Consider the following 23,284-nt stretch of genomic DNA (forward strand, 5'->3'; position numbering starts at 1 on the left):
TTCTCCTTTTTCTGGCACACACTGGGATGGCTGTGTACTTTCCAGTTGTGCAGGGGCTGCTGGCCTCCTGCCTGCCTTCAGTCAGCTGCCGGTGAGTCAGCCGGGACGCCCGGCAGGACTTTCTGAGAACACCCACAAAAGCCATCAGTGACAGCGGGGAAGGGCTTGCATCTTTCCTGCTCCCCACTCACCAACTTTCACTGAGATGAACTTGCTGGCTCTCAATGACAGCCGCTGCCAGGTCCCACCACAGCAAAGGCAAAAAAAAGTAACTGGGTTAACAATTTCCAAGAATAATAGAAGAGTACTTTTCTTTTTCAAGCATCATGTTCATGAATGAATAATTCATACAATTGTGGTAATTCCTGCATTCATAAAAAAACCACTAACACACAAACAATGTGACTTCTCTTGACTGCTGCTGGCTTCTCAGCACTGGCATCCACAGGGAGGGAAAAGGTTCACACTGAGTTTCTGATCTGCAAGGAAAGAAGTAAAAAGTATGATACAGTGGCACTGTTGAGCACAGTGACTGCCCCACAGGCAACACGGGTGCCCTAGTCTCGGTGATGAATTTGCACACAACTAATTTTAGGTTGGAAAGTGAAATAACACAAATAGTTGCAATTATTTTCATTATATTGATTTTGTATTCTGGGGAAATTATTTTATGCTATGGTACGATATTGATTTTGTATTCTGTGGAGACTAAAACTGTCAAAATTGGCCAATATTACATGCATTGTATCTCTATCAATGCCAAGGTATCCCACTGGGTATATCTTGCTGGGCAAAGCTGGATTTCTGTTCCCGTCTCCGAGCCTACAATGCATCCCAAAAGGCTCAGCCAATCCCACTTGATTAAACCACCCTGTTTTAGATTAGAATCTCCTCAGGCAGTGGGCACCCTATCCCCTCTGCTTAGAACCCCTGTCCTCTGAGCTGCCAGGACAAGATGTACACAAGCCCACTGCCTAATCATGGTTAGAGAAATCAGAGGAAGTATCACTGCCGCTGGACTGTAGTGAAATCAGTTGGTCAAAGCTGGAGACAGGGGTTAAAAGGCATTCTTTTTAATCTTTTCAACCCTTCACCCAAAAACTTCACCCAAAATTTTCCATGACCTCCAAGTATGGGATGGGATCACATGGTATCAGGCTGGAAGGGATGTCAAGTCCCTACTCCAACTTCCTGCTCAAAGAAGACACAGCTTTAAGCTCAGACCAGGTCTCCTGGAACTCTATCTGACCAGTCTTAAAAAAACTCTAGGAAGAGAGGCTGCACAACCTCACTGGGTGACCCAGTCCAGTGCTTGACTCTCTCTCCTTGGGGAAGTGTATCCTTATATCCAGCCCGAGACTCTTTTTTCAACTTCAGTCCCTTGTTGCTTGTCCTCCCAATGTGTAATGCTGTGATGATTCTAGCAATGTCTTCTTTCTGATCCCTTCGTACATGCTGGGGGGTTCCTCTTAGGTTCTTCCAAGGACTTCTCTGCGTCAGGCTGGGCTAGACCAAATCCCTCAGCGTCTCCTCACAAGGCAAGTGCTGCAGCCCTTAACATCTTACTAAACATGCCTCAGCTTCCCTGTATTTGAGGGAGAGAGTGTGAAACTGGACATGGTATTCTAGATGTGCTCTGATGAGCCCTGAGTGGAGGGAGATAATCTCTTCCCTCCATCTACTTCCCTCCCTAACTAATATCTCAAAACAAAAGTGTGGGCATGCATGACCTTTAATTCCGGTCTCAGTAAGTCTCAGAGAAGTTCCTCGCTAGCCCGTTGTTATTATTGTTGTCTGGCACCAGAAAACAGCACTCAACACCTTCAAATGCACTCAAAAAATTTTGCATAGGCAGGACCTCTCCTTGGTGTCAAAGACATGCACTACAGCAACCATGCCAGCAATGCAAAGAGGAGGCAAAGCCTTAGAGCCTGGCAATAAGAACAGTTGATTTTGCACTCAGTGTTTATAAAAAAGAGGAATGATCTGATATATCCACACTATTGCCCCCTCACCAGTAACCTATCTACCTCAGAGGTCTGTGTTTATTTTTATAATGTGCCTACGACCTTACAGGATTCAACCCACTCATAATCTGAAGGTTTAATGGTTCTGAGGGGGTGAATCACCATGCACTGCATGTCTTACATGCTACCAGAAACAACCTGAAACCTGCTCCCTCTCCTTCCCACAGACACCTACCTCACCCACACTGCTGCCACCGAAAGGGCTGCAGCAGAGGGGACCTTCCCTCCCTGCAGCCACTGCATGATGTGATCATGACCATTACGCACAGGCAGGGAAGGGCTGATGAAGCAAAACGAGGTCTGGAGGGTGAAGTCTAAGAAAATTCACATTGTGCCTAAATCCGAGGATGCCAAGCACAGCCTCACTGAACAGGAAGCCAAAGGACGTCAGCACAGTCTCATGTCTGTAAAAACAATACTCATGAGGTCAGCCACTTACCTCAGCTGAAGCAAGATCAACAAACTCCACTGTAGCTGGAGATCACCTAAATCACACCTATGTTTGCCAGGTCAAAAATGGGTTAACCAAAACAAGAGAAAAATTGCTTTCTTCTTTAGAGCTGACATTTCTATCTGCAGGACTGCATGCCCTTAAAATTAAAATGATTTTAGGCAACTATTAGAAACAGAGCTGAGCAGAAAACAGCTGCCCTTCAGAAGTGCTGGAGCTTTTGTCAAAACAGTTGAAAATGTAGAAAGTCAGTGTAGAGCAAAAACGACCAAACCAACACACTTAAAAAAACCTTTCATTAAAAATTAGTCATTATGTGTCCAGCTGGAACTGGCCGCTTTTGCAATAGGGCTGATGACCTTTCTTAGTGGAAATTATCTGCTTCCATCTGTCCAGTATTTCTTGTCTTACAGTAAAAAGTCATCAAGAGAGTCTGGTAGAAAATACCTTCACTTCAGCTATTACAAAATATCAGTTTTGAACTAAATTGGTTGTTGTTGGGAAATGAAAAATAAAAATGAAAAATAATAGTGGTTTCCCCTGGTTCATACAGCTAAAAGTCACTTTCGGTGGAGTGGCAGTAAATTTGTGTGAAATTGCCACATACTTGGTACACAAGAAATAGATGCATCAAGGAATATTGGTAAATGTGCAGTGTTAATGATGCAAGTGGCATTCTTTTGTATTTTTTCTGTATTACACAATTACAAGAGTTTGGCTAATACAAAATTCTTGCTAAATTAAGCAGAGGCACAGTAAAGAATCAATATACAAATGGACTTATAGTACATACACATGTTTGAAATTTATACTTGAGGACAGAATTTTACTGGGTAACAAGAAAGTACAGTGACCACCCTTGAAAGAGAAAAGTTATAAGGGAATTGCAGGCCATGTCTGCTGATTATGACCCACAGCAGTAAAAACTGCAGACCTACCCATGCTGAAACAAGACAAACTCATCTTCTGGCATTTTTAGCAGGATGGGACAGTATGACCTGCACCATGAACTTATATCTAGACAGATAATAAATTGATGTTTAATTTGAGCCTTGTACCACACCCTGGTACTAAAATAACATTGCTGTGCTGTTGACTTCAGCGGACCTGTTCTGATTTATTCAGGATCCAGCTCTTTGCTTAACTATCTGTTTAGTAACAGTGAAGTTAAAAGACAAGTTCATAGGACAGGAGGGGGCATAGGACCTGATCTGAAGTTTTTTGAAGGCTTTTGAAAGAGATATTAACCTCATTTGTGTTTGCTTCTGCAGGAAGTCCTTAAAATCTTTGATGGTGTTACCATGGTAGGAATGTAGCTTTCCGGGCTACCCCGTGCCACTCATTGTCTCACTGTGCTGCCCTGGCTGTGCCCCAAATCCCACCTGGTGTCAGCACCCACCAGGATCACCCAGATGATGTGTGTAGGGCACACACTGAATGCCACTGCCCAGCACAGGTGAAACCACTAAAGTCTGTCAGGAACCACTCATTCCTCACACCACCAACAAGAAAAACATGCCCAGGACATGGTAAGAGAATGCTCAGGTATGGGTGGGGGTCACCAAATGTGAGCACCAGCCTCCCACCATCCACAGATTGACTCCGTTGCCCACATATGTGCCAACCCACCTCAATCACAATGGCCTCCAGCTCTGCTGCAGACTTGTGAAATGCCAGGACTTGTGAAGTGGTGCCAGACTTCGCAGCCCTGCTGACTGAACTGGCCCCTGCCAGGACTGGCACCAGCAGCAGTCACAGCATGTGCCATTCGCATGGGGTTTAAGTCTTGGTGCTGTCACTGGTCCTAAGTGCAGGTCACGGCACAGAGGCACCTGAGACATCCAACCTGCAGTGCTGGATTCTCCTAGTTGGCTTTTCATGATAAAGACAGACAGCAAATTCTGAAATTAGATATTTGCACTATGAATACCTAAATTCCCCATATTTCTTTAATAGGAAAAAAGAAAAATTTGCTTATTTTCTGCAAAGTGGAAGTGTTTGGTGCCAAATGATATTTATACTGCGTGGCTCCAACTGCAGAGTGCACAGGTTAGGGTGCTGCAAGGTAAATGTGAGGAGACACTCCCAGTCAGTAAAACTAAGGAAGTGCTGTACCACATTGCCAACAGCAAGTGTGACAGCCTTATCATTACAGGTGTATAAGAACAGGTAATAGGGGTATCTGAATGCCCAAACTGCTTGTCTTGTCTGTCATGATACATAAAAAACTGATCTCAGCCTGATACTGCAAAAAGCTGTAGCATCTGCTTATGCTAAAAAGTGTCAAAACATCAGTTTTAAACTCCATGAGAAAGACTGACTGTGCTCAGCACAGTGGGTCTAACAACAGGCAGAGGTAAAGGATCAGCATTGTGTCAGGAAAAAAAACCTGTTGCCTCCTGAGTAATTTCTTCCACTGCTGGCATCGGTAGTACCCAGGAATTTCCTTAACCATTTCCCAGTTCCCAGCAGGGCCCAAAGCACTTTATCTACTTCTGTGTGGCTGTGTGATAACCTGAGGCTGTGGACAACTAGAGAGAGTTGATTTGGCCAGGGTTATTTCTAGGTAAAAAGTTCTGTGCTTCTCTGTTAGGGAATAAAATTCTCTGATGTACCAAAAAGCACTTTCAGTTCCCTAGAGAATGGTAATTGCTCTCAGGTGTCAGCCACATAGATAAAAGGGCTTGCTTCCTCAAGAAGAGAGCAAAGTGAACAAAGAGACCACCTCTCCCCTTCTCTGACAAGGATTACAGCTGCCACTCTGTACCCACTGCACAGCAGCACACTGTAAGCTGCAGCAGGCCAGTGCTGAGTTCTGCCCTCTCACAGTTTTCTCCCTTGTGCACTGCTTTCATTCACACAGCAAGAGACCTCACAAAGGAGATCAGCATCCTTATCCACACTCAATGGATGAGGAAACTCGGTCAAAGGGATACCATAGCAGAAGCAAGGATATAGACCAGGTTTTGCACACCAAGAGCTGGTGAGTAGGCAGAGAGTGAGTCCTTGTGAAGATGTGTGGCCATGTCACCACGATTTAACACTGTGCCTTTGATCTGTGAAGGGCCTGAGCTGAGGAAACTGGTCCCAGAGCAAAAATGACAGACTGCACTTCTCACCCTGAAGCATTAGCTCATGAAGCAACACTCTCCTGAAGCTTTGTGCCTGCTTTGAGCAGGCAGATACCTCAGCCACAGGTAGCTCACTCAAATGTAAAAGCACAGCCACACGCTGGTCTCTCTGACAGACCTTGGGCCAGGCACACAAGGATCTTCAGCTCTGGGGTGTGGTGTCAGACAGTGCAGTTACTAGGCAATATCTAACACACACCAAGGCCCTTGCCCTCTGCAGGATGTCCCGCAAAATCCAGTGGGAATCTACACGAAGATTTTCTGTGGCTGTCTGCAAGAGACAAACAGAGGTCCAGGGAAGAGATTTTGGCACCAACACTGCTTTTCTAGGAAGGCCATTATGGCAGCTGCAGTGGCTCTTTGCCTCAGCAGAACTGCTTCACATCCAAAAGGCTCCCTTTTACCATGAGGACTGGTGAAAGAAGACAACCTGGCCTATCTCTCATTTACCACTCTTTCTGCTTTACCCTCTGATGGTATCTTGCTACTGAACAAGGCTTCAGTCACTGCTCATCTGCTTATCTTTGTGTCATGTGATTGGCATCACTGAGAACACAAAGAAAGTATGCATACAGCTCCCAAGTCCAAGGCAGAACAGTCTGGAGATAAAAAATATCTCCTTGATGTATGTGAGAAGGGCAACTAGAAAGCATCCTTGATCTCTGACAGTGCTCTGAGACATTTTCTAATAATGGCAATTGTATGTGCAGGTGTCTCAGTCACTCCAAAACTATCTGACTACAACCATAATAAATGCCTTCATTTGAGAAACTGTCGTGTTCCTCTCGAGGGACTGCATTATTTTGCCTTAAAGTTTTCAAGATCTTTTAATGCTTTTCTTAGAAAATAAATTACTCTCAGCCAAAACTAGATTGCTTGGAAATGGTGGAACAATACACTGGGAGACCTGAAAGCACTCTCACCTTCAGACCTCTGTGCTGCACACAGTTTTGTGTACTGCGCATTTATAGTCACGAGAGACTGCTCAATTCACCGTTAAAGTTCTCCCAAAACTTGTGTGTAACTGAAATTTGCATAAGAAAGTTTGAACATTTTTAAAGGCTTTTCCTCCCCCCTTGCTAAGTGGAGAGTTAGTGGCTTCCTGTTAAGGAAACTTTTAGTCTGCTCTTGTCTTTGTAAGTCAAGTCTGGCATTCCCCTCTGTAAAAAAAAGAGAGAGATAGAGAGAAAAAAAAAGAGAAGCTATTGCTTAGTAGAAAGCAGTCAAGCAACACACAAATAGCCTATACCTATATAAATGTTCACTAGCATGGGCACATCCTCCCACATCTGGTATACAAAGTGGGCTGAGATGATTGACCATTCCACCCACCACTTGCACAGGCCTTCCATTTCTAAGAATGTAGTGGCTTTTCTTTTCCACAGAGGTTCTTCATTACCACATGCACATATCTTTAGCACAGTTTTACTCCAGACCAGAGAAGCAAGGATGGGCATTTCCACTGAACAGATAGCAGAAGACAGAAACACAACATACCAATGACTTCAATCTGCCATCTCTTGAAGCAGCCATGCCAGCAAGTGAACCAGATAAATCCCTTTTTGGGTGACACTGATCATGTAGCTAAGGCAAATAAAATGGGTTGGATGTCAACAGCTGTCTCTAAGCAATAGTTAGTCTGTTGTGGCTACTGACAGGTATAAAAAGAATCTATGAGGTTAAGAGAGATTGAAGATCTGCAGCAGCACAACTGTTATTTGAGGAGAAAGCCATAAATGCTGTGGAAAAAAAAAGGGAGACAATAGGAAAGGATTAAAGTGGTTTGACCTTCTTTCCTAGATCAGTATGTTGCACTTAACTCTTTTAATTCTCTAAACATGCACCTACTAGAGAAAAGCACCATTGCTGAAAGCTATGATGAAAACACCTACACAACCTAGCATGTGTAACCACGATGCAACATCACTGACCTGATTTACTGTGCAATTTTTCAAGCATGTAACAGCAGCAGACTCTCCTCCAGTGATAAAATAGAGCAGGAGGATCATGCATGTTCTCCCTCCAGCCATGGTAGCCTTGACACACTACTGGCCAGAGGCAACCCTCACAAGATAAAACTATCCTCTGTCATGACTGCTAGGCAGGGAAATGCTAAAGGCTTGCAGCAGTATTAAACACTTGTGTCTGAAAAACACAGAGGTCAGTGTTTCAGCAACCCAGGAGTAATGCAGGCCAATGTGCACTCAGAAGTCCACTCCCTTGTGGGGCAAACCCCTCAAAAGTGACTGATTACCTCACTTGCCTTTGTTTGGTGATGTCTTTTAGAGTGGTACTTAAACCAAGCAGATTCTTCTACAGTGCTGCATGAGTGCCCTTCCTTGAGTTTCCTTTGGGCGTCCAGTACCTAAAAAATAAGACACCTCCAAGTAAACAATAACATTTGAAGAGCTGAGTGGCAAAGGGAGTGTTTAAGAAATAATTACTAGTTACATTACATATAAAAGAATTTTTCTATATACCTTCCAAAGGAGGCTATTGCTGTTTGTGTGTACGCCTCACTCAGTTAAAACATAACTGTACAAGGATGTTCATTACCTGATTTGGCTATTTTTCATTTTCATGGAAGTGAGTGCACCTGATGACTCATAAGTGCTCTGTGGCTACAGTCCCTACAGGGAAGAGCTATGTCTCCTCCTTTTTTGAATGGCTTCACAGGATGATGTTTCACTATACATTTGTATCAGAGGCTGCGGATGTTGGTAAAAAGACTTCCTATTCAATGACTACACATACAGGTCCATATTTCATCTGGGTTTACCCAGTTTCAGGATGTGTTTGAAATATCCACATTTCAACAGCCCTCTCACTTGCTACAGTCAGTGTCCAAATTAAGGAAAATAAAACAAAAAAAGCAGACACAAAAAGAGTCACTTTGCTCCTCAGGTAACCCCAGATTTTTTGGCAAGTAACTTTTTAAATTAGGGGTGCACTTTTTACTGGAATCATACAATTTTGGCTTCAGACATAGTTTATTTAAAAAGACCTAACTTCTGTCAGCATAACTTTTGTCTTTTACTCCTGCATAGAACACCTTCACAGCTATGTAAACACAATCCAATCCTTCACCTATTCCAGTGTTACAAGCCTCCTAGTTGCCCCTGTACCAAATACAGTTATCTGCATTCAGTGGTGTCTGGCTGACACTCTTCATCCAGAGAGCTGCCCTGTTTTGATTTGACGCTCAAGAGATCTCTGCTTCATCTTGTATTTGTCTTGACAACAATTAACTGTAATCTAGTTATAAGCAGTTCATTTCTCCTTTGAACTTGGGTAGTTTTGACCTCCAGCCACTGGGGTTTGTTTGACTTTTTCTACCATTAGCACCTTGCCCTGTCTCCTTTAGGAGATGCCTATCAAAGACCAAGCTGATCTTCTTTCACCTCAAAGTTTTGTGCCTTTTAATTTTCTCAGTGAAAGATGTTTTCTCCGACATGCAACTATGCCTCATCATTTGAAAATCTTCTATTTAAAAGCCAAGGAAGAGCTTGTGCATTCAATTTTCCTCTGTTTTTTTCCAGCTATATCAACTGTTCAGATAAGCTATGAACTCTACCTATACTGACCTGCCCCCTAATTTTTTTTCACTGTTCTTTAAAAATTAGAGTTTAGGGCCTAAGTTCATGTGTTTGCATGCAGTAGGCCAATATAACAAATAAATATGTTCTTCCAGATTATAAACCAAATGTTCCAATGTACTGTGTTAGAAACAACACCATAAATAACTAAAATCAGCTGTCCTGCTGCTGAATCCTTAAAAAAAAAAAAATGCTGGAGAAGGTATGCCAGAAAGATAATCTTCCAGAAATTTAACCAGATAATCTAGAAGCTCCCTAACAGCATATTTGTGATAAAACCTCATTAATAGGGTCCTTAATGGGGCTGCAGATGAATCTTAGAAGTTAATAACTCCTTGAACTGAGTTACTGTTTCTGTGCTCTCTTCCAGATCCCAAGATACCTCTCAGGAGCTCCTGGTACTCATTGCTTCCTCCATGCCACGGGTACCAACCCTTACTGAGAGCACTTGTTGCAAACAAATCCTAATATGCCAAAACAACAAATGCAGCAGAGAATCAGCTGTCTAAAGGAGATAAATGAGACTGGAGAGAAGGAGCTTTTGGTGAAGAAAAATTACAGGTCAAGGTCTACAGTATTTTCTGCTCACACAATTACTAATAATAAACATTTTCCAGTAGCTGATGTCAGGCTCACAATTTCAGCTGTAGGTAGAGCTGCAGCACAAGGCCAGGTAAGGAACAGCACAATCCCTTCATTTACCTTTTATTCATTACTTCCACAGTGAAATTAAAGAAAGCTTGGCCTTCATTTTAAGCCACATTTTTAAACATTACAAAAGGTTTTTAAAAAAGGGTAGAAAAGACATTGCCCTTCCTGCTATGAATGCAGAGTATATAAAAGAGAAAACTCAAGTCTGAGACTAAGAGAAGCCACTAATGACACAAGAAAATGGTGTATAATTAGTCTTAAGATGTTACTAAATGTTAATAAATGTTCTATGTGCTGTTAAACTCATTTCTCTGAATCTACAGACTGTAATGACATTTGGAATAAATTATGGTGGAGAAGAAAACAAGGGTGTGGTTTCTTTTTTGCTCAGAAATTAAATATTTCTGTACCCAAAATAGTGACTACTGCAAGGACTTATACTAGGGGCTTTTATTTTTTCTCCACTGACTTTGAGAATTAGTGACCTACATTGTAGAGGGTTTCTTTTTTCTTCCCCTGCTCACAAGTGGCCTCACAGATTCCTGTGACTCACAGAAATTTTTAAAAAACAAACCACCAAATGTGTGACTTTAAAACTATCAGTGAGAGTTTCATGATCAGTTATCAGAGGGGATTCCACACACTCTCAGTGCAATTGAAAGGAGCACCCCTTTCCTCATTAATGTTTAGGTAAATGTCAGTTCTAGGAAACTGCCTTTAGTTCCAAAGTCAGACTCCTCATCCATGTCCCTGGATTTCAGCTGTTGATACCAAAAACTCTTTTGATTCCATCAAATCATAACCATCCATCTTCCTTCTTGTAAAATCAAGGTTCATTTAGACTTCCTTCTATATCAGATCTGAATTTTTCCTCTGCTATGCTCAGTGTTCCTAAATAATGACTTATCCCAGACTTGACCCTAGTTATGCTAAATGGTGAGACAACCACTGGACTCTGAGGTAAACTGCAGATCTGTTTAATTATGCAGTGTTTCTAACTCAATGTGACTGGAACAACAATTCATGCCTTGTTTCATCTTTAGGGAAAAGAGCAAGATCCAGGGAATCAGGGTTTGTTTCCAACTCTTCAGCGCACATTTCAAATATTGATAGAATATATATATAAAATGGTCATGATACTTGCTTGCTTTTCTAGGAACCTACTACTATGAACACCAACATATTAATTAAGATCATTGAATTAATATCAAAATTATTCAGCAACACAGTGGACTACTCTATGATGAGGAAAGCATCACTCAGCTCACATTATAGGCAGAGAGAAATGTCTACTTCACCAAACATCTTGCCAACACATGTTTCTACTGCACACAAAAATGCTTATTGGGCCTTTACAAAACAAACACTCAGGATAGAAAATTGTAAAATTTAAGTTACCTTAGGAAAGAGCTCTTTCATGATCTCACAATGACTTTTCCCACCCCACTGCCATCTCTTTGCATGCACAGGCTGCAAAGCTAGTTATCTGGTGAGCAGCTTTTTGGGCTTTCATGTCCTGCTCTTTGCTCAGTGCTTGGCCTCACACTTTACCTACTCATCAAACACGGCTCTAAAAATAAAATTACTCAGGGACTCTTGCTCTTGCCTCATCACCAAAGCATCTGAGTATCTTTGAATGTGAGCTAATCTTTGTTGGTAAGCCCTGCAGCATGAGGGGGTGGTACAATCCCCATTTTACACAGAGGGAACTGAAGCCCAAAGTGATTAAGGTCAAAAATTTCCATTACTTTTTTGTACTCCTTAGGACTTCATTTCTCAGTTTGTTTAATACTCGACTTTCTGTCTCCAAAGCCCAGTGTGTATTACCTCAGCTTCTGCTGTGAGAACTCAGCACTACTTCACGTCAGACACGAAATCTCCACCCACACATGCGTAATACAAGGAGCACCCAGTCAGTCACCACCTCTTACAAGGTAGGTTTCAAAAAATTTTCCAGCACCACACAGAAATTTTGCGGCAAAGAGGAGGATAAGCGCAGTTTCCCAGGGCAGCATGTGACTGCCTTCACCACGTGCTGTGCTTGCTCTTGGTGCAATCTCTCTTCGGCCTGCAGCTTCAGAACAAGACAGCAAGCAAGGTGGAGGTCATGTGGGGGATGTCCTTTCCTCTCTGTCTCATATCCCTGATTCCCCAGGACAAATGTATTAGGTGAAGGAAAAAGGCTTTCTTCTGGTTCACACTTAGTGACCTTCGTGTTCTTTGGTCTTAGGGAGAGCAATAGAAGTGTGAGACAAAGGTGTTGGGCACATTCTATCTCTGGTGTAGAAATGTCAAAATTCAATGAGCTGGGACACCAAACCACGCTGAAGCACAGACTGTGCAGTGGGGCATAAAATGTCTATGCCCACTGCTTCATGTTTTCCCCTTTTCATTCCTCACTCCTCCTTGTTCAGGTTGCACTTGCTTCTTTCTATCCCTCTAACTATGTTGTCTTCAGCTTTCAGTCTCCATTCCTCAAGCTTTGCCACCAAGCTCTTGTTTCCTTGCTTTACCAAGTTCCAGTCTTCTTCTAACCCTTTTGATTAAGTCTTCATCACTTCAAAATTTGTAATTTTGGACATTTTATTGATAGTCTTCACCTTCCCATTTTCTGTTTTCTGACTCCTCATCATAGCCTTTCCCCATGACTCCTCCTATCCCCATCCCACTTTGTTCTTCCTTCACTTGATCTTTTTTCTCCAGTTCTTTCCTTTTCTCATCCCATATTTTAGCTCTAGGAGGAGCTGGTGTGTTTTCCATCACTTATTTTCCCAATCCCAGTTTGTTTCTACTCTGCTGATGAATGAATTGATTGACTGAATTGCTGCCCTTATGCAGCTTCTCAGCTCCCAGTCTCCCATTTCCCATGGAATCTGTTCTGCATCCACAGTCTCCCCAGCTTTGAAGCGGGGTGTTCCCCAACTTCAGCTGCCAGCAATCATCACCAAGCCTCAACTGCTACTCAGGTAACACCAGGCTCTTCCCAAGTCACTGATATTCCCCTCTTCTACAATGCCTGCCAGCAAGACAAAGGGCACTAAAACTAAGAGATAGGGACAAGTTCCATCTTTTCATTTACAAAGTCTTTATATAATTTTTGCCTCCCACCTTGATTTGGACCAGTGAGGAGCTGGAATTGTAGGATATCCAGCTTTGCCCTGCAGGTCTGGGCTGCTCTGGATCACCCTGCAATGTTGCACCCAGTGGGCAATACTGGATCTGTAAGGGGATGGAACATATTCCATCACACTGTGGGGAGCACACAGTTACAGGATGGCAATTCACTCCATCCCTGGATGAAGCTGGTCTGGTTTAGTATTAAAACAAAAAAAATCAGTAAAAATGGTTTGATCTGTAAGAAAATGTAGATTTTTCTGTTCCTTTTATTAACCTGAAAATATTATAATCACCTGCACTTTTGCTCATTAGAAAATTTTTAATTTCCACTTGCAGCATTGGAAGCATAAAAAACAAAGGGCACAAAATAAAGAATGAGGAGACAGTGATATAGTCCCCTACCTTTTAACTAAGGAGCTTTTGGTTAGTATTTTGGGATGTGAGGAGACACAGGCTCTTTTTCTATATCTGATATCACCAGATGGTACAGTCCAGGGCATGGTGCTTCCAACCTTGCACATTGAGTCTCACCTTCCCTATTCAGAAATGTTTAACTCTTAATTGGAATAGTCTCAGTAAGATTTCTCATTGTTAGTTTATGATGAAACCTAACTCATTGGTGTTTTCCCTCCTACCCAAAAAGTAAAAAATTATTTAAGCACCACACTTTGAACAGGAGGGACTGAAAGACTCCTTCTTCATACTCTGTGCTCCAGCATAGCTTGCAGGTTTCCTTACATCACCAAGAAGGGTAAAGGAAAGGTAGCTTTGCCCCTGCCTTCACCTGGCCTTCCATGGCAGAGGCAGGACCAGCAACACTGGATACATGACACCTCCCCTGAGCCACTGGGCAACAGGGGGAATTGCTATTTCTGCTTGCCTTCACCCTGAAGATAGGTGGAAGTATTTAATCTGACTCTTGGCAGTTTCAGGTCAACCAGAGCATATTTCTTGGATGGCAGGCAAAAAGTCTCTATCCACAAATGCAAATAGCAGTAGGTTTGCGCTGACATTTCTTTGAGTGGCAAATGGCTCATCCCTGATGAATAAGTCTTTTTATTGCAAGAAATCAGGTCTCTGCTCCTATGACTAGATCATCAGGTCAATTTAAATACAAAGTTAGTGGCATTTTTAAAAAAGACAAAATTGCGTAATTTTTTTTTCTAAGCCTTGTCCCTAGAAAAGAATTACCTATTTTAAGTCAGTCTTTCCCTCGTTATTCCCTTTACCAAATTCATTGTAGAGACCAACCTCTGATACTTTTAATTTTTTAAAAAAGGGGTTGACAAACATAGAAAAAAACCAGGAAACTGGGTTTTAACGCCAGCAATGCTGAACACTTCAGTAAACTGTTTTGCCTGATTGTGGTTATAATTAAGATATAAGATGAAAACACATGGTCTGATTTCATTCTTGAGAAACCAATCAACTTTCTCTTAATGATAACAGTGCTGGCCTAACACCAAGCAGATACACTGAGTACTTAAACAAGGCAAGAAATGGGTAAGTGTGCATGGGTGCCCCTAACCTGCAAAATGCTCATGCAGCGGTGAATGTTCAGCTAGGAGATTTACCTTTGATAAGCAATTCAGATGTTAAATTAGCTAGGCACTACAACAGCATTGTGGGGGTTTTATGCAGAGTTCACTGGAAGCAGACAAACTACTTCAGAGCTTCATCAGAATCATGCAGGACTTCCTTGGAAGGAATCACCCTCTGTGCCCAGGATGGCTCTGGTACCAGGAAGTTTCTCCAGAGTTTGAAGACTCACACTTTGAACCTTGAAGTAACAGCAAAGCTCTACTTTAGCCTGTTGTAAACTCTTCCCACTATGGAGCCATCTGTCCTATCTATAAAGGAACTAATCTCTGCCGAACACGAGGTTGGAGATAACCCTGTTTTCATTAATGCCCAGTTAAATACACATGCCAAACAGCCAAGGGGGAAAGAACAGATCTTTCTTCTGCAAGAATCTCCACAAGAATCTATCTCAAAGGCAGAATGTGCAAGGGTTGCTTCCTCCCTGGACCTCTAGGGATTCAACATACCATAGAAAGAAAACACAGAATACATACAGACACCTGCTCCCACAGCCAATGTAATGGACCTGCAGCCAGAGGAGTAAACAGGCACAGAAGCACAGGGACTCCTGGAATGATGCATGCTTAGGTCCTGGCCTGTGACCAGGAATAACTAATGACTGTTGTTTCAGGTGGAGAACTTTTATAAAACAGACATGTCCAGGCTGAGTGTACTTGCAGGGGCATGATGAGAGTGACCATATGAGAGCATACCTAGCGAGCCACTCAGATGCTGACATGCTGTTCCTGAGGGTTAGTGGCATTTAGTCCTGTGGCATTAGTGGCATTAGTCCTGTTCCTAGGACTGACAATCTCAAAGGATCACTAGAAAAGCTTGAAGCTTATCACTCAGTTTGATTTTCCATCACACTGAAGTGACTCAGATTAAGCTCCTCTCAGGATATAGTTTATTAATCATGGCAATCACTGATCACAATGCGTTAGAACCGCTGGATTTGCTAAAAGAGATACTTTCCTGCTCAGGCAGCAAGAGGAGCAGAAAGAATGCCATCAGGGCAGACAGACTTGATCTTACACTGCCCTGGCTACCCCAAGAGTCAGCAGCCATGGGGTGCTCACAAAGGCAGATCTGAGCAGCAGGGATGGGTGCACCCTCAGGTACAGCCTGCAGACTTGCTGTGCAGTATCCCGACACCGTACTCATAACAGCAGAAAGGCACAAAGGTTCAAAGGATTTGTGGGGAAGAGCTGAAAAGCTATTACTGAGAGGGTCAAAGGATTCACAGGGAAGCTGTGAGAACCACCCACTCTGTAAATACTGTCTCTGTTCCTGTTGCTTGCATTTTGCTGCCTCTATCACCTTATGATTTAGCCTTCTCTGCTCCATTTCTGTACTCATATGTTCATAGATGTATATTCTTACTGGAGCATACAGCCCATGCATTACTTAACAGAATAACTGCTGTTTACACACATATCCAGCCTAGACTGTTGTGTATTTCTCAGCAGATGATGTGACCCTGGGCACTCTTTGATACTCATTCTCCCTCTCTTTTTTTTGTAAACAGGTACCATCCCTGAAACACAGATGTTTCTTTGGCAGAATATCATAGCTGGTCCTCAATGTATACCTAAATTATTTATTTAGTCCAGGAAATGACAGGATGCCATAAGCCTGCTGAAATTGCCAGGGAAAATCTATGCAGGCAGATGTAATTGACCTCATTGAAACACCTCAGGCCAGAGCAGGCCTTTACTGTGGTAACAAATCCCATGGAATAGTTACTGACTGTGGGCTCCTTGTTTTTCTGCCACAAGGTCTCATGGAATTTCACGACAAGTGAAATTTGAGAATTAGCTATAAAGTTAGTGTTTCCCTTTAATCTCTTTTTAAAATGAACTAGTTTGGGCAAAGTGCCTGACCATAAAAGGAAAAAATGGCAGAACAGCAGAAAGAGGAGGCTGAGGAGATCAGGATGAGATGTGTACTGGACTTCCTAAATTGTTTGACTCCTACTCCACACACCAGGCATGATTCAGTTAGGATAAAGCAGTGAACTTAAATTTTTTGCAATGAACTTTCAATATTTATCTTGTCCACAGCAGAGTATTTCCTTCATTCTAGATACTATGCAAAAGCATCTGTTTATTCTTTTTTTTCAACATTTATTCTTCTGTATGGAGAGGACTTGAAAGGTAAATTATTTTGATGACAATGGTGAGGAGCTGAGTAGGACTTCAGCAGTTCTCCCCTTAACAAAAAAAAAAAAAAAAAAGGTTTTGTAATAGAGAAAGCAAATTTCTGTAAAACTGGTCTACCAAATAAAGAAATGCCTTCTCTTAAGTGTAAGACAAATTCATCAGTTCAGTTACAAAGCATGAGAAATGCTTTTGGACAATGAACTATTACAGACATTCCAAAAAACCTTAAACCTATGGCCTCTCAGAAGCTTCCTGTCCTGTACAGTCTGGACTCCATCACTGCCCCATCAAAAGGGAGTCCTGCTCCATATGAAGAAGGTCAACACAGAGAGATGCATTTTCATGGTCCAGGTGATCCAGATCAGACAGTCCTTTGTTAATGCTTAAGAACCATGTGGACAGAAATAATTACTTGGGGTGTTCTGCATACACCACAGATGCATATATTTCTATAATGTCCCCTAGACATGATACACTACTTTTTCCTATATGATTTTTAAAGCTCTCTGAGACTGCTTTTACTTCTCTCCACCTGAATGAGTAAACTGGAATTTGCAGCAAGCAGCTACAATTTTTGCTTCTGAAGCATCAAAGATTGCAAAAGTGGGAGCATATGACATGAAAACACACTTCCCCTGCGTACACAGCAGACATCTTAAAAATCCTCTCTGTGAAGTTAGGAATCAATGATTATGTTAGCCTTACTAGCAAGGGCTGTCATTGCAAAAATGGGGAGTCCCTTCGCTCTGAAATCAGAAGAAGACAATGTACTTTTTGAGCTAAAACACATGATCAGAGTCACCTCGTGGACATTGACTAAACCCATGTTTACAAAGCAAACTCACCATTTCCCTGATGGGAGATGACTGTTAGCTTTTAGGAAAAAATCTATGGACTCTGTTATGTAGTTCAGCATATGCTGGTAAATTCCCATGTTTAAATAAATATCCTTCTTTGGAAGGATTTTTCTTGGGGAAATTCTGGCACTGCTGATACAGGGCAGATAGATTTTCTCTACATTTGGAAAGCTAACTTGAATTTCTGGCCACTCATAAAGCTTCTCATGTTATTCCCCATGCACAGAACTTGCTCTACACAAAGGAAATGCCTTTCCTCTGCTTTTGAAAGTCCAGGAATGAATTCACTTCCTCATTGTCACTGAAGGCTGTGAGCTTTGAACAGCCCCAGAATGTAGTTAACCTCTTAACACACAAGATTCTGAAACCTATTGAATGCTCAGCACTTTTGAGGTAAAAACCCAGTTGAACAGTTTGGTTGAGAGTGGGCCAACTGAGATTAATTCTCACATCTAAACTAGTAACTCTAAAACAGGATTTGAAGTAAGCACTGTTGGTACCAGACCCCTCACACCATTCTGTTCTCTCTAACAAAATCAAAACAGTCTGTTCCTGAAAGAGAAGTTGGCCATGTGGCAGCAGTTATGGGCCTGACACAGCCCAAGAGGCTCGACAGACTGTGTTGCTGTCTGTCATGTTTAGAAAATTGTGAACATAAAAAGCCAGCCAGAAGCATTCACCAAGTACTGTAGAAACTGATATTTCATGGCTATTTCTCCACATTTAGATGATTTGGGGGAAATTACAAAAATTAGGGAAGAAAAGAATGACAAGTGTCATGCTCTATGATTCATGACTAAAGATTATCTTCACATGGTCACTTTTTATTCAGTTAGTCCTCCCCATGTAATTCCATCACTAAGAGCTGCTGAGAAGAGATATTTCCATCTTGAGAGAAAACAGTATCAGCAGTTTTCCCATTTTGTCAAGGAATGATACAGTCACTCATTCAAATATGCACCAAGTACATGGAAATTAAAAACAATTCAAAATAGCTTTACTGATTTTAAAGAGTGTAAGGCTAGCTTAATAAATGGAAACATAGATAACAAAATACATTATTGGACATATATAAAATAAATGAGAACAGTTTGCAGTTAATTTTTTCCCATTCAGATCATACAAACTGCTTCTATTTTGGGAGAAATTAAGAACTTCCAGTGAAACTAAAATTCACTGGGAAAGAAATACAGAATGCTAAAGATCTGGAAGACTGGCAAGTCTGCTGAACAGCAGGCTGTTCTATCTAAGAAAGTTTTACTGACTGCATTACATGTTGGAATTGTTCGAGGAACAGAGGAAAGAGGAGTAAGAGCTGTCATTAAGTGAGCAAGTATTTGCTAGCTGCATTCCTTGACCCTTCCCATCCACTCCCAAAGGATATAGCTTTGTGCTAAATGCTTACTTCATACCTAAAGTTAGAATAGCTGATCATCTCACCAGATAGGAATATAGAAAGGAAAATAACGGTAGTCCCTGCTTGATTTCACATGAGGCATTATCTTTAGCTATTTATTTGTTAACCACTTGCTGACTCATGGATGCTGAACTGCTAGCTGAAGCAAACAGCTCCAAAATCAGACTCTGCTTTAGAGTCCCCTGCTGTGGTGTGCACTGACATTTTGGCAGCAGAGCAGTCATGCCAGCCTAAAGATCAAGTTAAAAGCTACCGTGATTTGGCTTGCACTACCTAAACGCAGCCACTGCTCTGTGCATTAAGGCAGTTTTGGAGAGCAAAGACACACCTGTGCAGAATCCATCCCTCTGCAGTGCTATCTATGCAGTGCTTTATGCTTACAACCCTCAACCTAAATCAAAGACCATTCTGACAGTAGTAGATCACACTTACATGTAGTCTGCTACACATGAATGGTAACTCTCTGGAAGCAGGGATGACGCTGCATGGTAAATAACCATGTGTCTATGTGTTAAAGTACAGCAAACACAACACAAGATTCTATTCTAAAGAGTCTGTAGTCAAAGTTAAACAAGCATGATAACAGAAAAGTGTGAGGAAAGAAACATTCACAAACTTACCATACAACTGAGAAATTGAGGTGCCAGAATGTAAGTCACAGCCCCAAATCCCACAAGAAACTGTGACAAAGCACAGGATGGAAAAATACTGGGAACAACCCAGCCTGTTTCTATGCTCTTTCCTGGACAGCTTCTCAACCTCTGTGAGAAACAAGGCAGTGAGGTCAATGGGCCTTTGATTTGGCTTTCTACTGCTGTACTTACTCAGTTTAGCCACACACCTAGTCTGAGCCTGCATCAAAATCTACTGAAATCACTTTGCTCTCCTAAGTAGAAATAATGTTGGTCTTCCTCTTATTTCTTGCAGGGGCCTTGTTGGAATTCTCTGTACTGTGCACTGAAGAGGGTCAGTAATGCTGGACTGTGCTGCTGTCTCAAATGTAGCTATACATAGCTATGTCTGCAGTTCTTAGGGGCTGTGAGGCTTGCTGCAGTATCTACAGATATCAGAGGAATAAAAAACAAGTTGCAAAGATTTTATCATCATCACTTTAACTTTTTCATGCATTTTACAGACAACATTGCTGAAACTTACCTCCCGACCAGGAGAGAAGTATACGGTTAAGGCAAATCTTCAGCGTGGTTAATGCCATACTTCATTCCCTTACAGATAACAAAACCTGTTCTTAGAAATGTCCAGTGTTTCCCTCCATAGCTCATTTTTCCCACTGCTTCACCATCCTTAATGGGAGAATACCACCCTTACAGCTTAACTTTCAGGTTAACAAAAGGGGGTAAGGCAAGATTGGAACTTTCAGCCTCTTTGAACCCACTGCAGTTCCAGCCCTTCTGAATCCCTACTGCCAGTACAGTCATTTGCCAATATACCCTGGTAAGAGTCTTCTTTGGAATCTGTAGTTTCTTTTACTGTATTCAGATTACTGTCATGGAAAAAATCACAAAATCAGTTCATCTCTTGCTATCTAAGTGGCAGACATGATTTGGGGTTTTTTGGTTTTGTTTGTTTGTTTTACCGTCATTACTTGATTCAGTAATAAGCACCATCTTTCTGTCTGATAGATGTTCAGGGGATTTTTCCCCCTCTCTTTCCTTTGCACTGACAAGCTCTTATCACTTCTCCACCAGGAAAAGAAGCAACAGAACAGCTCCTGGAAGACAGAAGTGCTGAACTCAAACATGACCTCAAGCACTGCTCTTGCATTAAAAGGGATTTCCCTTTAATGATCCTTTTCCTCCCTTCTAGATGAATCACACCTCTTACAGAATTATCTGATATTAAAAGACACAGCAAAGGACTGAACTATTAAAAGCCTGAATATTACTATCCATAAATATTACTACAGTCATCATCCTAGCATTGAATATTATGTGAGTACTGTCCTAACAATGAGTCTTTCCTAGTGCAGCCGCTCAAACATTTGGCGATGGTGTTCTGAACACTCCGAGGTCCTGGTTTAATTTAGTGAGTATGAGCTACTCCTTCCTGAACAGTAAAAAGAAGCAAAGTAATTAAAATAAATTAGAGATACAGACCTGAATGGGGCCTTGAGAGATTTCTCTTTTTTCCCCAAGTACAATAAAGAATTGTTATTGATTGATGTGCATGAAACTGATTACCTAAATTTTCACAAAAAATGGATATTCTGCAATTCCCAGTGACAGCTTTCTCTGTTTATGTAATATATAAACATTACCATTCACAAGGGTGGACTGTTTCACCCTTACGCTTAACCAAAATGTAGATAGCTGAAAGTTAAAGTATTTCTTATTCTGTCCTTAATGCCAAGAACTTCCCTCTTCCCTCAAGAGAAGCAGACATGCATACATACCTAAAAATGTGTGTGCATGTCCGTAGTTATGTGTGTGTATGTGTGCATATTTACACACACACTTTAAAGAAGCAAATTTTCCTTGACTTTATATATGCTTATATTTCATTAAATATAAGCATTATACCATAAATGATGAGATAAACTATAGGGTATAACTACAAAAAAAACCAACCAGGAGTCATTCAGAAAAGAGGAATGTATATTCATGCATTCTATAACTACTGATGTTGCTGATGTTTTTCATGTATTCCCATATTGCTGAGGAGGTATGGTTGACAAGACAGAACTTTATTTTGTGCTGTGCAAACTCAGATCAAATGAATTCCTGCCATCCTGCTCAGACCTGTTTGATAAACATCTGCTCCAGCAATGTGCAATCAACTCCGAGTTTATCAAGGTGTAAACAGTAATTATTAATATTCAGACGTGCTTACCATTTAGAAACCAAAAATAAGCTGTTGCCTTTTCAGGTTTTCCTGGGTCTCAGCATCTCCATCATGGCTAGGACTACTTGCTAATTTTTTTGCTGCAGTTTCCTATACAAAGCAGGGTGCAACTCAGCTCTTTTTTCCTCTACTTCGTACCTCAGCTCATCATTTCTACTCCACAGTGAAACCCTCCATCACTTCAAGTACTCTCTGTAAAACTCTGTTAGGGGCTGGGCTTCATATTACATGAGAGAAATGTTTTGGATAATTTTTTTTTTTTTTCTCCAATCAGATCACTTCAGCAATCTGCTACCTCAGTCCCCATGAGAGGACAGGGAAAATGTCCAGGAGAAGGGAACAGTAAGATGCTGACAGAAACATATACTGTGTAAATCACAGCACAGATGCTGCCCTAGTTATGCAAGCCCAGCTCCCTCAGGCATCCAGTTCCCTGGATTTTAGCCACCCCTCAGATTACCAATCATCAAATGCAGAGCCTTCCTACCCAACTATACTTTCCAAGACAGTAGAGAGGCTAGGGGAGCAAAAAGAAAAATAAAACAACACACCCACAAAAACCTTTAAAAGAAAACTCTCCAAGCAGAGGAGGGAAAAAAACCCGAAGGGATTGTTCTTTTTCCAGCCATATCCCTGACTTCTTTTTGAACACAGGCAGAGGAGAAGGATGGCTGTTGTGCAGAGCCAGCACAGGCCTGTAAACCCTGGGAAAGATCATGTTGCCACATAACCCTGCTGTGTGACATGAGCAAATGATCTGAGCCAGCTGCTGCTGCTGGAGGTGAGGTGAAGGAGTTCAAAGAATTCTTCCAGAATCCACCTGTTCTCTGAAGGAGTCAATATTTAAGACCTTATTTCAAGGTATGCAGCAACCCTGGCTTCTCATCCTGTCACTGGGAGGGGTGGATACTCAGGGATAGGCAGGAGCTCATTATCTGGGAAGGTGAAGTGTTTCAATACTGCAGGAAACTTTGTTCCACTGTATTTCATTTCTGGGTGCCTAACAGATTGTAAAGCTGTTGAGCAAGAAACTGCCACTTTTCCAGCACACATCCCATCCATAAATCATATCAACAGGACTTAAATATTGGGATTTTATTCACTGAGTTTTTTCACTGCACAGATATTAGCACATTGTTTAAAGGTGTGCATTAATTGTTTACAATAATTAAATTTATTGATTCCTATAAACTGCTAGTTGCAGTCAAGAATTTACAATCATATTCAGACACTAAGATCTCCCTGACTTGATAGTTTTAGCTCTTTACCTGCAACAATCTGACCCCGAGCAGGGCTGGATTGAAGCACGTGTAACATCTCCTGCCGAAAATGCCACCGTATTGGGACTATGGGGTTCAATGTTGGCCTAACCTCTAATTTAAGAAATGAAGTCACTTGTGGTTACTTACAACACAGGGCCAAAATTGTGGAGCAC

The sequence above is a fragment of the Haemorhous mexicanus genome, chromosome 3 (assembly GCF_027477595.1).
Source record: "Haemorhous mexicanus isolate bHaeMex1 chromosome 3, bHaeMex1.pri, whole genome shotgun sequence".
In the NCBI taxonomy this organism is placed as follows: domain Eukaryota; kingdom Metazoa; phylum Chordata; class Aves; order Passeriformes; family Fringillidae; genus Haemorhous; species Haemorhous mexicanus.